At 31.3% G+C, this 17,697-nt stretch overlaps 1 protein-coding gene across 2 annotated transcripts in view; it reads right to left on the reverse strand.

Annotated features, from left to right (window-relative positions):
- LOC140052365 (3',5'-cyclic-AMP phosphodiesterase 4C-like) overlaps nt 1-17,697 on the reverse strand; it is a 99,751-nt gene that overhangs the window by 46,795 nt on the left and 35,259 nt on the right. The gene's annotated exons all lie outside the window — the stretch shown is intronic.

A 17,697-nucleotide genomic window follows, 5' to 3' on the forward strand; every position in this document is an offset into this window, starting at 1 on the left:
GTTAGTAGCTTGTGCCACTGTGGATAGTACTGTATACAGTGAGCATCAGGCAAACTGTGTAACAATATGAAGAAAAATTAATATCTGCTACCCTCTATAATAATGTAGATGATACGTTATCTGTGCTTGCTGCCCTCTGCTACTTCAAATTATGCATTATCTAACATTGATTGAAAATGGCTATCCTAATAAATTAAGGATCAAGCCAATATATTAATATTCATTCTTGATAATGCACAGATTAAATGATGGTATTAGATAATATTGAAATATTAATTGGCAAATTTGAAACCTGAATAATAGACTTACAATATAACAAAATAATATTAAGAATGGAACACAAAACAAAGATTTGTTCAAAATATCTGATATGAAACAAAACAAGAGGACACCCACTAACTACAAACGCAATTAACGCAACACAAACTAACGCCTTCAAACAACATGTGTAAACATTTTTGGGTTAGGTTAAGTGCGAAAAGCCCCTCCCTTCCATGCTGCATCGCTATATACAGTAAACTATATAAAGATGGAGTGGCATACAACACATATAAATATCATCAACATCTACTGTTTAAATTTATATATTTTCATTTTTTATTTCAATATGCCATTCTAATGCCACACAATAGTTTACTGACTATGTTTGACTAAAAAGTAGTTGTATGTCAACCGTTTATTTTGGTGAAATCATTATATTTTTTTCAAGTAGTGACTACTGTACATGTTTCAAACATTCAGTGCACTATATAATACTGTTATTTGCACTGGCTGAAAATGTTGTATTTTAAATTATAATTCTTATTTACAGAACTTAAAAACACTCAAACAAATACTGATTATTCTTAATATAATTTATTATATTAAAAACACCTTCCCTACGTTTTTTAGATCTAATTTAAGATCACAAACTATATTTAATGTAAAAATAAAACTATATGGTCATATTGCGATAACTTTTTTCGTCTTTAAATGGTTAAAAATGTGAAAAATAAGTAGATTCTAATAATTATAGCGGTCCGCTATAAATCCCAAAATGCATTGCGCGCGGATTGATATTTTTGTTTTTCTTCTGTAATTCACCCACTTTTCGATCGATTGTGAGGCCAAAACAAATGGAAGACTCCTAACTTTTCAGCGAAAATACCGGGTTTTCCCTAATTTTTATCAACAGAGTCTGGAAAAAATAGAAATACAATTAATGCAGCAACTATACAACGTCAGGCTAGGTATATAGCTAGCGTACGGTGTTCGTACGTTACCGATGTTTACCAGCTAGGCCTACAAAACTAAGCCTAGCTAGGCTAGACCTAAAGACCGTCTACGAGAGGTCATTCGACGTGAGTTACTTAGAGTGCATTGTTTCTCACTTTTTATCATAATTTACCATAAAACGTACATTAAGACAAGGAATGACCTGGTTTAATGTTTTTAAAGTAATATATATGTATTATTTTTACAAAACGTCACAAATTGTATAGGAAGGTGTCTTTAAAAAAATCATGTCAATACAAGACAATATATAATTCATAGTTCAATATTTATGAGTGTGGCAAAACAAATTTTCTTTTTTACTGAAGAATACAGTGTAAGCCTATTAAATTATGAATGCTATATATTAATGCACCTCTGTTGTGTTAACATGACGTATCATTTCTAAATCCATTTCTAGGAGAAAGCATGTAATTTAAAAAAGTGTAACATCCACAGCGCATTGAGATGACATTGTTTTTGGACTGCGCTATATAAATACATTAACATACTATGTTTTATACAGTACCTGAACCTAAAAAACACTAAACTACTATCTGTTGCCTGTACATTGGATATTATATTTCAATATTTTATGAAATTAATACACATAAAATATATTTCAGAAATTGAAACAATAACATTATGGGGTAACATTTAAAATAACATTTTGCAATATCATAATCTGAAAAAATTATTAAATATTTCTCATGTTGTTAAATTAAAACTTAATACATTTTGATTAGACAATAATGAAATCCTCAAACAACATGAAACATCTGTGACATACCTTCCGGAAATCTATTTGTTATGTATTCAACATTATATCAAAATGCCACATGACTATTATTAAAGCTATCTAATTCATTATCAATAATCATGCACTAATTCAACAATATATTAGACTTCAAGACAATTACTATAGCTTTCTTAGGGTCGTAAATTTTACATTGTTTTTGCTGCCATGTTCTATATAACATGGTTGCCAATGTCCCATGTATTTTCACATTTAATACTTCCTGAAATTATCAACAATTGTTTAGTTCTGTTGTGTACTGTGTGTAATAAATAAATATTCATAAACACGTGTCACGGCTTAGCAATGTTGCTCATGATAGATGTAACCAATTCCAAACATAAATGGTGTATTTTCATCAGTGTTCATGTTTAAGAAATAAATAAATTTACTTCTGTTACAACACTAACTTGCTCTGATTCGGTTGCGGCCTCAGTTCAGGTTCACGTAAGATTATTAGCGACACGCAATGCGCATATCAAGTAAAAAGATTGGAGCATAGCTGTGTGCAATGCAGCGAAAATGAACATTGAGATGCAATTTTAGTTGCCGGAGCCATACCGGAACAAATGACGTGTGAAAGATGCTATAGTGTGACCTTGCTTTATGATATGAAAGCAAACTCCATCGAACATTTACATAGCTTTTAGCTGGACATTATATAATTAATTGCTGTAGTTTGGCATTTGTCTACTTTATACTTTATATGTCTGAACATTTTCTTAATCTCCTTAGGAGGTGATGCTAATCTGGGGATTAGTCTACTTGTCAAAACAAATTATTCATGCAAACAAGCATCAATCACTTTAAAAATGTCAATGGATTTAACCTGAACTGCCTTTCATAAGAAGACAACTATCATAGTAGAACCTCTGTTATGCTGTAGGAAAACCTTCAGGACCCAACAGATCTCCTAAAGGGCTCTTTGAATCATGTCTCCCCACTATCAAATCCACAACTATATGGCATAAAACATATAGGCTTATTTATGATTGAGGGCGCACAGGCAACTTTTTCCTGTATTGGCCAATATGCACTGGTGCAGTATGGGGATCATGTATACAGGCATAATTTAATCTTTTATTCTCACTGTGCTAGGGAATGCAGGTTTCTGGTTAGACCCCATTTACACTTTAGATTTTAGCGAGCCTGAGGCCGGCTTAAGGCCGGTTCTGAGTCAACAGTGTAAACACTCTGGGAACAACCGAGCCGGCCTCGAGCCAGCGCAATTTTGATCCTAGTCTAGAGTAGGCTTCGGGCCGGCAATTGCAGGCTTCGGGCCGGCACTTGCGGTCATAAAATAAACGGGTTTCATCTACTACTAGGCTAGGCCTAGGAGGCCTATAGAGGCCTAGTTTCTTCGTTGAAATTAAATTGGTGAATTTGAATTGATCTACTACTATTCTTCAGAAAACGAGACGTAGTAAAGCAATAATACAATTGTTTTGATTCATATCAAATACCGTTATTTGATGCCTAGTGTAGATCGACAACGCTTAATAATATTAACTTTTTAAGATGGTTGGTAGCGCACATGAGCAGATATGACGTGAATGTAGCGAAATTATTGTGTCATTGAGCACTCTTCCGCGAGAGCAAGTGTAAACACAATAGTAGGGGTCCAAGGTCGGCTTTTTGGTTAAGTGTAAACACATTGCAGGCTAAAAAGTAAGCCGGCATTGGGCCGACTTTAGGCCGGCTAATAAATCATCGATGAAGTGTAAATGGGGTGTTAGTTAGACACAAATCTAGAATTGTTAAAAAAGGATGTCTTTCAAAAGCCATATACTTTGTACCCTGATATTATTTAGTAACAAAAGCAATCTGATTTACTGTACATCAAATACAGTAAATCACTTAACCTGTATAATAAAAATGATGTACAAGAGAATGAACATTTGTTACGCACAGTTGGTAGTGTTCCAATCATTAACTAATGACAAAAAGTTGTTGAGCTTTTTCTCTTTACTATTTCTGTTACAATGAGTAGAATTAAGTGAGGTTCTAATAGATGTATTCAAATTCAAACTTGGAAAAAAAGTAAAGTGGTACTATTCACTCAAACTATTAATACATTTACTAAATACAATATGCATTCTTCTGCTGTTTGATAAAAGAAAACTATTATTATCATATTATTATATTACGGAAATTTGATTTTAGTGAGCGTCGTAGAACAGTATTAAACCTTATTTTAATATTATTATCCTATTTAATGTAGATTTGAGGTTTATTGTGAGCTATTGTGCTCTTTTGGATATTTAAATAGATTTGATTTGAACTCAAAAACCATTAAAGCTTGAAACGCAAGCATGTATCTCTTCAGGGTATTTTTTTTTAATTTCAAGACGGAAAAAGATTATGCACCTTTTAAGTTCAACCCTGTTTATAGATTTGGTAAGCATGAGGATAACGTTTTATAAACTAAAGAGGTTTATATATAGTCAAGCACAACCACAAAACCCAATATTATCCAACAAAATTACTGCAGCTCAAGCAGCACAATCATAATTCATGGGGTCTGTTTCTGCTGCAGAGCGCCGAATACTACCGATTATTTCAAAAATTTAATTTTTATATTGACTGCATTTCTGCTCAATTTTGCACCAAAATAACTGTTTAAATCAGTGGGTGGTTGTTGACAAAAATCGTTAGAATTACCCAAAATGCAATTGGTCCTGGCGGTTTATTCAAATGTTACTGCAGTGTAGTTGACTCAAAGTCAGTAGCTGTCAATCAAATAACCGTTATTTCGTGTTGCAGCTAAAAATTGCTCAGCGATAACTGGTTAAATGGCATTCTAACACCGGTTGAATGGGTATTTTTAACCGGTTATTTTGCGCTGCCTTTTAACTGGTTACCACAAAATTGTCCTGTTTCTGCTCCCAAGAAAATGGAGTTAATTTATTCACACCGTTTATTTTATTGCAGCAGAAACAGGCCTTTAGACTGTGGGCCTCTTCCTATCTGCCACTGAAATTATTACTATTGGAATTTGAAAGAAGATCTTTACTCCTGTTTATAGTTCAATTTCAAATGGATTAGAATCGAATATTCACTAATAACCGTTTGAAATTGAAAACCAAGCTTCAGCAATTTTTAGGAAGTAAATATGTATAGGCCCTACAATGCACCCTGTTGTTGTTCATCATATGCACAATTTTTATTAAATTTTAAAATCAAGATAAAATTATGAGTACCGTACTGGTTGAAAAAAAAATGTTTTAATGACAAAATAAATGAAATAAAATTGATTACACACTAAAAAAACATTATGGATTTTTTTTCTCGATAAACTGTCATTGTGACGTGTGCAATTTTTTTGTTTGAAAATGTAAATGATTCAACTAGGATTACTAGAAAGCATATGAGACACAAGTAATAAAGTGTTGTTTGACGTCAAATTAGACGTTCAAATTTATGATGTTTCTAATATGCACTTCTCATTATAATAAACATTGACGCATTTGAATGATTCAATTGTGTTGTTAATTTTAAGCCAGAAAATTTGAATCAAACAAAATGTGTTGAATTTCCACCTTCTGCAGTTGAACCTATTTCTTCCATAAAGAACAACTAATGGGGCGAATCAATTAACTGTATTTACTTAGAGATGGTGTTCAACATTAACCTGCTAGTTAATGGCACTTGTGACACACAATAAACAATTTGATTGCATATGTCCTAATATAGTTTGATGAATTGAATCAAATGGCAGGCATATTCAGGAAAAACCAACACACCGATCTACTGTATGTGTTTGCTTCCGGAGAATGTTCAGGAGGAAGCTTTCAATTGTGACTTAAGGCCAACGGTAAGAGGTTACGGTAAGCGGTAACAGAAAGCGGAAAATTGAAACAAATAGAGTCTATATTTCTATGACCATTTACACAGAATGTGGAGAACGGACAATTGAGCGAAAATCCGCTCAGGATAGAACCAGATAGGCCATACTGGATTGTAATTTTAGATTCTGGCCAATCAACAACATGATTGAAGTGACTTTTTGGCATACACCAGCCGAGTCCATTATGTCCATAATATGAGTCACAGTAGCCAAAACTTAGTTTAAATTATGCATTACATTATTTGTCAAAGTGGTGATGTACAGCTCTATAAAATCAAGATTCTGACATCAGCTGACACTAACCTAAAGCTCTGTCTACACTATCAAACTAGTTTGACAAAAAAAGTTTGATGTGCCCTAATATGGTAGTGATATTCCCAAAAATAGTAGTGATATGACATCATCATGTCCATATATGGGCACATCACATTTTTTTGTCACAAAAAGTTTGATAATGTAGATAGAGCTTTAGTGGCATTTCTATGTTAAGGTTGGACCAGACTGGTTCAGAAGACGTGGTTCAACCAAATTAAATGTATGCAAATAGTAACTATGATGTCATAAGTTCTAGTCCTTGACAAGTGTTTCTTTTCATTAAGAAATGTATGGTAATGACAATACTTCAATAGTAATGGACTAAAATATTAATTTCTTGTCTATATTCATATAAATAACACTTACATAATGCTATACAGTAGGAAACTATCCAGGGATTTTAATGCTAATTCATAAAGCATGTATGTATTAAAACACTAAAAACTAAATTTGAAATATTTCCAATAAAGAACTTTTTTGTTCATTTATTTTAAGAAATATTTGTACAAATATGTTAAATAATAACCATCTATTGTCAAAACACTATTAATAGAAATAATTCAGCTAATTCTGGACATACCCTGTTGAGTTTAGTAAAAAAAAGTATACTTTAATAAAAATACACAGCCAATTAAATTAGCCTGTAGCTGTTTGGCTTGCAGTGGAATATGGTAGAAACTTGTAGATAGGAGTCCGTGACAAAACACAGATCTAAAAGAAAAACTACAATTTGGTAGACGAAGAGAAAAAATACTTGAAATTGATTATAAAATGTGTGAAAATTATACGTATAACAATTAATAGAAATATGTTGTTGGGATGTGATTCAGTACGACATCATTTCAGTGAGCATACGAAATGAAACAACGTTCTACATTGTTTTAGTCTGTGTTTTAAAAAGTATGACAGCACGGTGCTACAAGTCTGCTGTGTGAGAGGTATTTATGGAATGCCCATATGATTGCCAATACTGTAGTACTGTATGTAGTATAAAGAAGCATTAGTTTGTATTAGGCCATCCTTATATCCCACAAGGGAAGTAAATGATGAGAATATAACCATGCTGTGGGGGTCAGAGAATAGTACACATAGCATTCTGTAGTTGTAATGCAAACCTACATTTTGTGGTACTCATTCTAAGAAAGATGATAGTGATGGTTTGTCTTCTTATTGTATTTATGTACATTCTTTTATTTTAATTATTTGATTTTTAACACACTGTAGAAATGTGAGTAAAAACCTGACAAAGCAAAGAGGCACATACTAATTTTGTCTGTGAACGTTACACATCAGTTATCAAAAATAAATGCTTTTCGAAAAATATTGTTCTTCTCAGGCACTTCTACTGCTAAGAATAAACTTGTTTTGTAAAAGATTTAAACAAAATAATATATTAAAAGTCATGCACAAATGATTTTGACCCATTAAAATTTCATTAGCACAATGATACACTTCAGGTAATGAAGTGTTAAACACTTTGCTGTTAGGATACAAAATTAAAATGTGACCTTGATCACTTTATGGATACAATACTCTTTAGGAATGAAAATACCCGAACTGGGGGTGAATGTACATCATGTTAATAGTATAATGTATTTTCTAACTTGAGAAATTATTCTGTTGATGACTGATTAGCCTAAGCAGAAATGCAAAGATAACAAATATAAGACAGAATAACAACTATATACTGTAATAACAAGCACATGTGATGCGCTTTCAGTTTACCACAGTTTCTATGTTAAATCGAACAATAAGTGTTTGGCCTGATGTGTAGACTCAATTCAAGTGAAAATGTTTTAGTCTCAACGATTATAGGCAACGCGTCTTATATAAGTCAAAGATGCTCTCTAGGTGGAATGCTATCCTCAGATGAGTAGTTAGTAATAGTACAGTCTTATTTATTTTTAATTAATTTATATGTAATTTTTAATTTCTATGCATCAGAGATTACGAAATAAAAGATTGAAATGAATGAATAACATCCATAATCCTGTAATGATGATACAGTGTCAAGTCCGTGACATGTTTTATTTGGTATATTAATTATTATAAATGTATGGCTAAAACATTTACTGTTTTATGATTGGTTTAAGAGAAGATTTTCACTAAAAATACCAAAATAGTATAGATAATTAATGCTTATGAGTGGAATGGTACAAATAATTGCATGAGGTAAAAGATGAAATTCATATTTACTATTTCCTGTAAAATGATGTCACAACTACCCCAAGTTCAAGTTGTATTTATATTGAATATGAAAAGGGCAGAATAATTGAATTTACTAGAACCAGGAGATGTGTAAATTTATAAAACTAAAAATGAATGTTTTGTGTTTGTTGAATGGAGAGAATAGTTACATTCCTTGAAAATCTGATATTCAACCCAGCTTAAATTCAGTGATTAAAACAGTCTTTCAACTCATGATAACTATTCTACTGTCTTATTCATAAACATTCATGTCTGACAATCAATTTGTTGTATTATCTCAAATGAATGTACTTAATGAAAAATAGGTCTGATGTATGTTCTATGCACGCTTAAGCCGATCCGAATCAAACCGGTCTGAATCAATCAAACCGATCTGAATCATGCCGATTACATCCACAGTAATTGCTTGTGTGATCACTGTACCTGCTACAAAACTGCGTAGTGTATTGTATATTCTGTCAACTGGATTATTTAGGAACGTAAAAAACTTGAGCCACTGTAGGAGGATATAATCAGGATTCTACAAACGAGAATGGTCGCCTATTTGGATAACATGTATTCAAAAATGAAAATTAAAAAAATAACTAGTAGTTTGATATTTAAAATTCAATCATGTTGAGATCCATATATCTTATCCTGAATTCTTGATGACATCATATTAAACAAGAAATATTTCTTACAAAAAACGCCGCGTAACTTTTTGACTGGACAGTTGTAAGAACAGTCTTCATTAATTTAATATAATAGGTCGGCCACCCCACATGATATACCATGATAACCTTGAGATATGTAGAAGACAGATACAGCTTATTTATTACTTATACCAGTGCCCCAATGGGTTAATAAGTCTACCAGCTGACTTCTGTTATTGTTACAACCCCCTTTTGAACATGGCAACAATGGTCGTTAGATCTGAAACAACTTCAGAATTTTCAATAGCTATACCTCGTCTAAAGAGAAATATACTAGAAAGGTTTGCGGTGTACACCATGTGTTTCAAAATGGAAATAGAATATGGTTGAGAATTCCTGACATTTCATTTATAATGCTACAACCATCATTTCAAAATATTGAGACATTATCAACCACTTAATTTTATTTTACTTCTTTTCGAATTAGGACTAAAAGAACCTAGTACATCTTTCGTGACGAGTACGGGGTTATCCCGGTCTACTAGCTTACATAACCACTGTCATGGACATATTGATGAGCAGTTGGCGGCACTGACATAACATGACCCTTAAAGGAGAAGGATGTACTTAAAAAGTGTAAACTAACATCTCAGTCAAGAGCGAATCGAGAAAACAGTGTTTGTGGAAAACGCTATACAAATATATTAACGATACATTTTCAATTTCAATGGTTTGCTGTATTAAAAACATGTATTGGATCTTTAAAATTCACAAGAATTTAAAGTAGATATTTAAATTCTATTGCTTCATTAATTATATAATTGTTTCAATCACAAATCAGCTAACGGTTAGTTTCTGAATCGACAATCGACATTTTGACAATTTATATATCTTTTTATCGGTTTGGAAAGTCATTTGAATATCATTTGCTAAAGGTAATTACAATAAAAATAGTAGCGGATTAAACAAATTTTCCTTTAAAATATAAAAAAAAAACATTGATTTTGTTAAGATTTTAGCAAATAAAAACAGAAAATCAGATCCTAACTGGTTGTATTTTGTAGGATTGAATGTTTCATTGTTAATGTATTGTTTATATACTAAATGAAAACTGTCTATTTTAATAGAGCCTAAATATCCTCGTGTCCACGAGTCTATTAGCATTAATTTCAACAATGAAATCAATTGAAGAATATATCTCCATGGAAATGGTTGACGTTATCAATTGTGTTTTTTTAATAAATTATTTTTAATGTGAAATAGATTTGCTACAAGTACAAGATTTTTTTTAATTAGTATTGACTTTTTTGTCTTGGTTGTTCTGTAGATATCTCAATTTCAATTTTTTTTTGTGCGTGTGTTTTTTCAACCTTGAACAGTTAATTAATTAATTTTTGTCACATTCACTTATTTAATATTAATTTCGTTAACATTCTTTCTTTAGCAGGGTTCAAAATTCACCATAGCTGATAATTGATATTCCATATTAATTTTTCATAAAATTTCATTCAATTTTACTGACACAAATAAAAAAAAAAAGGAGAAGTTGTGGCTTGGTGGTTATGATGCTTGGCTACCAATCCTGGGTTCAAGTCACATCACATGTCAAGACAAAATTACAACTCCACTCCCAAAGACTTGTAATGACTTTGTTTATGTAGAGCATCTTGTGTATATGTTTGTCTTGTGAACCTAATGATTAGCAATTGCTGGATGGATCACCCTCATTAAATATTATGGTCCAAAAAAAAAGAAAGAAAGAAGAAAAAAACAATATTAACTGAATGAACTGAGGATAACCAACGAAAGTTTTAATTATTCCATTGGGGTCCCCAAATACAAAAAGAAAACATTGGAACTTCCTAATTTAAATTACATTACATATTAAAATTTTAAATACATAAAACATTTAGAAAATTAACAAATTTAACAAAAGAAGGATGCTTGATTGATTGGCAATACAGATATTTATTATTTTGAATGAGGTAAACAAGTAACTTAAACAAAAACACTGTACCTCCTCTGACCAGAGAATTACCTCACAAACCATTAAAAACAAAATGTTGATTTAAATATATATTTGTCTAAAAGAACTACAATTGTATACACTAAAAATGTAAAGTATAAACAAATAATTAAACATGTCACATTTACATTTTAAGGCAGTTTGCCTTTTTATTAAATGCCTCGTTATAGTCATCTTAACTCGTAATGTTTTTATATTTTGCAAATTATTAAGTACTGTATATATAATCTAAAGTATATTGAACTTGATTAATTAATTGCATCACAGCAGAACAACACAATTTAGAAGATTGTTGAGTAAGTTATTTTTCTGTGCTTCTTATCAATGCATTGAATGTGTTAAGATGACATCATCAACTTAGCTCTGAGCTTTAATGTCCATTTTCAACTTTGTACTTTTGTCACATGGTTATGGGTAGCTAATAAGAATTATTCATGTTAGTAACATCCATAAAAATGCTTATTTTAATGCTGCTGTAATTCAATTTCAGTGGAAACAGTTACTGGTAGTTTCACAGAATTAATAAAACACCTCACAAAAACATAATATGGTTTGAATGTGCTGAATCTGCAGTAAAACAAGATATTATTTTTCAATTAGTTTTAAAGAGAAAATATGCTTTTGTCAAAATACACTAAAAGAAAGCACAACTTATTTAAAAAAAATATTACACAAATAAATCAACATAAAAGAAATCAAATGAAATGGAGGACAGAAAAAGGATCACAGAATGTAGCTAAGAAGAAGATGAGGAAGACATTTCATTATTCCTGTCATTTGATTGGTTGATTGTGGATCACATGGCGTGCAATAGTACGCACTATTAAACGATCAAATGATGAAATGTTATATATCAACTCGGCTTTGCCTCGTTGACTATTATAACCTTTCATCATTCCCCTTATGCCATTATTTTTACCATTACACTCATAAACATTCATTATTTGTATACTAACTATACTATTAGGCCTCCAGATTGATGCTTTACTTACAAATTTATTATTTTATATAATTATTATGTATGAGTTAGTTAAATAAAATGATGGCGTGTATCAGCAATTTTACAGAAAATATGATTACCAGTACATATCGTCATTGGTTCATCCACAGCTGGATGTAAACCTTCCTCAAGAATTTTTTCATCAATTTCCTCAGTCTTCTCTGAAGCTATATTAACATTGATGAAAAAATTCTTGAGGAAGGTTTACATCCAGCTGTGGATGAACCAATGACGATATGTACTGGTAATCATATTTTCTGTAAAATTGCTGATACACGCCATCATTTTATTTAACTAACTCATACATAATAATTATATAAAATAATAAATTTGTAAGTAGAGCATCAATCTGGAGGCCTAATAGTATAGTTAGTATACAAATAATGAATGTTTATGAGTGTAATGGTAAAAATAATGGCATAAGGGGAATGATGAAAGGTTATAATAGTCAACGAGGCAAAGCCGAGTTGATATATAACATTTCATCATTTCATCGTTTAATAGTGCGTACTATTGCACGCCATGTGATCCAAAATCAACCAATCAAATGACAGGAATTTATTTAGGTGTTATATAATATAATATATGGCACATGGGCTTTACATCAGAATCTAAAAAAAATGGTGTGAACACACAACACACTCTCTGTTAATAATCACATCATTCCACAACATTGATTAAAAACTCAGAAACAATTTTTTTTAGTAAAAATTTTACTACAACATGATTTTAATAAAAACATTCATAGGAATTGTTAGAAACAGGCCCCTAGCTTTAGTGTCAACTTGTCAATCACAAGTCTATAGAGTTTTTCAAATACATGATGTGCATATCTTGACAAGGTAAAAAGGTAATATTGAAGAATCTAACACTTCATATATTTTAATTAAGCAACAAAAAGACAGTTTCTAGAATCGAAAGTAGACCTGCTGTACTGCCTGAAGCTTGGTTCTTAATTGGAGGGTATACATGTAATGCAAGTGAGTTGACCAATCACAATCAGCAGTTTGGACAACCCATTGTGTTGTGATTGATCAAAATACAAGCAGGAAAAAGACAAAATCCTCCTCATAAATATGTTCATCAATTGTTTCAATCCAGAATTTAATTTCTGACAGTCAATTAGTCAAAAAGAAGCGACTTGTATTAAATTACAATCGATTTTGAGGTTATAAATATCAATTCCATTCAGAATGAAAAAACATGTAGAAAATTAATCAATAAATACTAGTAACAATATTAATTAGTCAGAAAAATTATGCTAATTTATTCTAAATTTATTTTAATTGAGTCAATAAATATGTAAATCAAGAAATTTCATTTTACTAATGCATTTAAAGGTTAATTTAGGGTACAGTACGTTCACACATACTGTGTAGCATATGCCTTTGAACTAGGTAGTGCCGTTAACTCCACTCACTACACGTCATCCAGGGTACAGTACGTTCACACATACTGTGTAGCATATGCCTTTGAACTAGGTAGTGCCGTTAACTCCACTCACTACACGTCATCCAGGGTACAGTACGTTCACACATACTGCGTAGCATATGCCTTTGAACTAGGTAGTGCCGTTAACTCCACTCACTACACGTCATCCAGGGTACAGTACGTTCACACATACTGCGTAGCATATGCCTTTAAACTAGGCAGTGCCGTTAACTACGTGTTCACACCTACTGCGTAGCATATGCCTTTGAACTAGGCAGTGCCGTTAACTCCACTCACTACACGTCATCCAGGGTACAGTACGTTCACACATACTGCGTAGCATATGCCTTTAAACTAGGCAGTGCCGTTAACTACGTTCACACCTACTGCGTAGCATATGCCTTTGAACTAGGCAGTGCCGTTAACTCCACTCACTACACGTCATCCAGGGTACAGTACGTTCACACATACTGCGTAGCATAGGCCTTTAAACTAGGCAGTGCCGTTAACTCCACTCACTACACGTCATCCTTGGCGTTATGTATGACAGCTACATAACCCCATCTTAACTAACACCAACAATGCTTGAATAATTTTGCCATTATTTCAAAATATTTATCAATTATTTCTGTTTTTAATGTAACAGTATTGGAAATTTGATCTGATAAAACAAGCTATAGCTTCTATCTGCTCTTCGATCTGAAAGTGCATAAATTGTATAGGGTGAATAAAAGTAGCTTTCAGGAAAGAATTTAACTTGGAAAATCAAGTGCAGACAATCATCATGGCTGTATTTCAAGAAATGGCCAAAAAAAACAAACTAACCATCACAACAGTCTAAAATCTAAAATATGTACTAAAAATGTCTAAATTCTCCACTTCTTCCTATTTCACGCAATCATACACACATGGTATCAAAATGATCGCAATGTTAGGGAAACCATCGCACTGATAAACATTTTTGTATACTGTATTAGCGCAAATGTGTCCTTTTATTTTTTAAGCTACAAATGAAGCAATTAGCAAATAACTTGATTGTATCTTGTATTACTACAAACTATTTGCACAATTACCTATTATCTTCTTTAGTGCAATGTGCTTTATCCTTGCACACTGCATATGCCTATTAATAAAAGATGACCTTACAGTTAATTCAGATGGTATTATAGAATTTTGTATATTTCTACCTGCAAACTTTTCAAATTGGTTCAAGTGCTTTGATACAATATGGTTTGTAGAAAAGGTGTAAACCAGCAATAGAAAAACAATGTTACATAGTACAAAAACAACTGAAAAGTGTTACTCCCGAATTTCTATAAAATTTCAAAATAAACAAGAAATATTTCTTACAAAAAAAAACGACGTTCGACTTTTTGACGTAACAGTTTAATTTTTTTGTTTTCATTTCTTCATTAAATGATGCTTTTTTTTATTGATATTCTATTTAATAATAATGATGATTTATTATGATAATTATCAATTCTTTTTGTTTAACAATCTGTATTAAACATTTTGTTTAATGTAAAAGTCGGATAAACACCATTCGCCAACTATTTACCATAGTGAAAGGATTTGACCATTATTCAATGCTAAATGCCGACGACGACGCTGACAGCCAAAACAAAAACATTGTTTATTTACAGACTACTGTCTGCATACATCTCATACTTTCTTCTCCCCGACATGCGTTGGGGTTTGAGCATGCCTAGTCCAAGTTCACAAATCCCCATTTTTCAGCCTTAGTAATAATAGTATACTAAAGCTTCTGCTTGATACTTTCTCCCAATACTTCTGTCCCTCTAAAGGCGCAGCATGAAAAAAACACCTTAAAACACATGTGAATAAACCTACTGCACATTACAATGTCCCATAATCATTTAATATAACAATTTAATCCTATATTTTTTGTGCGCGTTAGTATTTAGGCTCACGTTGGCCATTCTCCAAGCTGCCAGGCAGTTACACTAGCAGCATTTCAACAGGGAAAAAAGTTTAGAGAAGAGCTATATAATTATAATATAAAGGTTTCAATTTATTTTAAAAAAAGATTATTTTTATGAATCACAACTACTGATAAAGTATACAAAAAAATCAAAATATTTAATGTACTAATATATCAAACCACAAAGAGATTTAAAAGGTAAATGTCAAAGATTCGCACATTCTTATTAATAATACGTTAATAGCTATGTGAATCCATGATAAGTATCTCAAGATAATTGTCTGTTTCATTCATAAACCATCAATTTTTACTTTATAATATGCTCACATACCTATCTTTTCTACTCTCATTCTTCGTTCAGGTTTTTTTTCAATTTTTCTAATGCTTAAATTCATAATCTTTAAAATAATAATTTTTTTTTTAATTGGTTCAGTCTGAAAATATCTTTTTTTCAAACAATCATATTATTAATCAAAATATTTTAAGAAATGAAATGAACATGTGAAAGCGTATTACATAGATGTAGAATCTCGGAAACAAGTGAGTAATCTTTACAGGCCTCAGTGAGATTTGTTAAAATTACATTGTATGATGATTTTGTTTAATAAAAAAGTTTACTACACTGAACGGGGTGGGTAATTAGGGGTGTAAATTAGGGATGTTAAACCAGGGGCCTTCGTCCTATTTCTTAATGCCACTGGGTGCATGACTAAAATATGCACCACTCGTTGCTAAAGTCCAGAAACTTCAAAATAGAGCTAAAAGAGTTATCTTGAAAGTTCACCCTCATACCCCATCCCACCTTATTGATAACACCATTTCTATCTCATCCGTTTCTCAACGTTATCAGTTTCAACTTGGTTGTCTCGCCTATCGGGCTTCCATCAATACCGTTCCGGATTACATCAGTCGCATGTTAACCAGGACTCAGCCTGGAGGTCGACCTACTACCAGATCCATCTCTAATTGTAATTATATTATTCCTCGACCTTCTTTAGAGATTTTTAAACAATGTTTCAGTTATAAAGCGCCTATGTATTTTAATATGATTCCTAAAATCATTCGACAATCTGAAAATGTTATTTCCTTTAAACGTGAACTTAAACAATTTATTTCCAGTTTATTGTTCGTACTATGTATATATATATATATATATATATATATTTTTATCTGTCAACGATTTTAACTTTTATATGAATTTTATATAATCATTGTAAATTTTTAAGCCTTTAATATATTTTATGTCATTTGAATATTTAATATTTTATGTGTTGTACTGTATGTTTGTTTTATCGAGGGCCCTGAATGATCAGTTCTATTAGGAACTGGATAGGCTACCCTCAGTAAATATGGTAATAAATAAATAAATAAATAAATGCATATGAGTTTCAAACTGGCATATCTGCTATTTCATATTGAATGGAATGTTACTCCATGGTTTTACCATGTACAGTTATCTTTGATATTAATTATAATCTTTGAGATGATAAGTAATTTTGAAATATTCAGTGCTCAATCATTAAATAAACTTTAGTTATTTGTCTAGCATAGATACCTAAAAATATTGGGATAGATAGTGCAAATAGAAATACAAATATCCTGTTAAGGCCCATTTATACTAGGACGACAACAATTGATGATAAGTTTTCATCATAGAACTGTAGGAACCATTCTGTCTTTGTCCATTTAGAAGATGATGATAATTATGAGCAATATTGTGAAGAATACTGTACAATGATTTTATTCTTCTATGATTATACCATAATTTGATGGATTTTTGATAAAATTATTTTATCAAGGACATCATAAATAGTATACGGTACTACAGTATAGTAGTAGGATAAACAACTTTTCTAATTTCTTTGGTTTCATATTTTAATCTATTTATTGTCTGAATAAATACAGTACTTAGTACTTTAAAATTTAAACTGACAATGGTATACTACATTCATAAAAAAAAAATTAATTATGAGAATATAATTTCCCAAATTCAAGTAATGAAAGTTTAAACTGGTGATAAATAAACCTATATACAAAGTAGGTAATGTTTCAGGTTTTTTTTTACATTGATGGATATTTTTTAAGTTAATTAAGTTGTGTTTTAAAAGGCATGTATAAAAACAAAAGTATGGTCGCTTGTTTATCGTTGCATGCTTCCTGATCTGATATCTATTAATTAGAGTTAAATGGTTTCAAATTCTCATTTTAAAATATTTTAATATTTAATTTGAAGATACAATCTAGAAAAC

This window comes from Antedon mediterranea, chromosome 6 (genome assembly GCF_964355755.1).
Source record: "Antedon mediterranea chromosome 6, ecAntMedi1.1, whole genome shotgun sequence".
In the NCBI taxonomy this organism is placed as follows: domain Eukaryota; kingdom Metazoa; phylum Echinodermata; class Crinoidea; order Comatulida; family Antedonidae; genus Antedon; species Antedon mediterranea.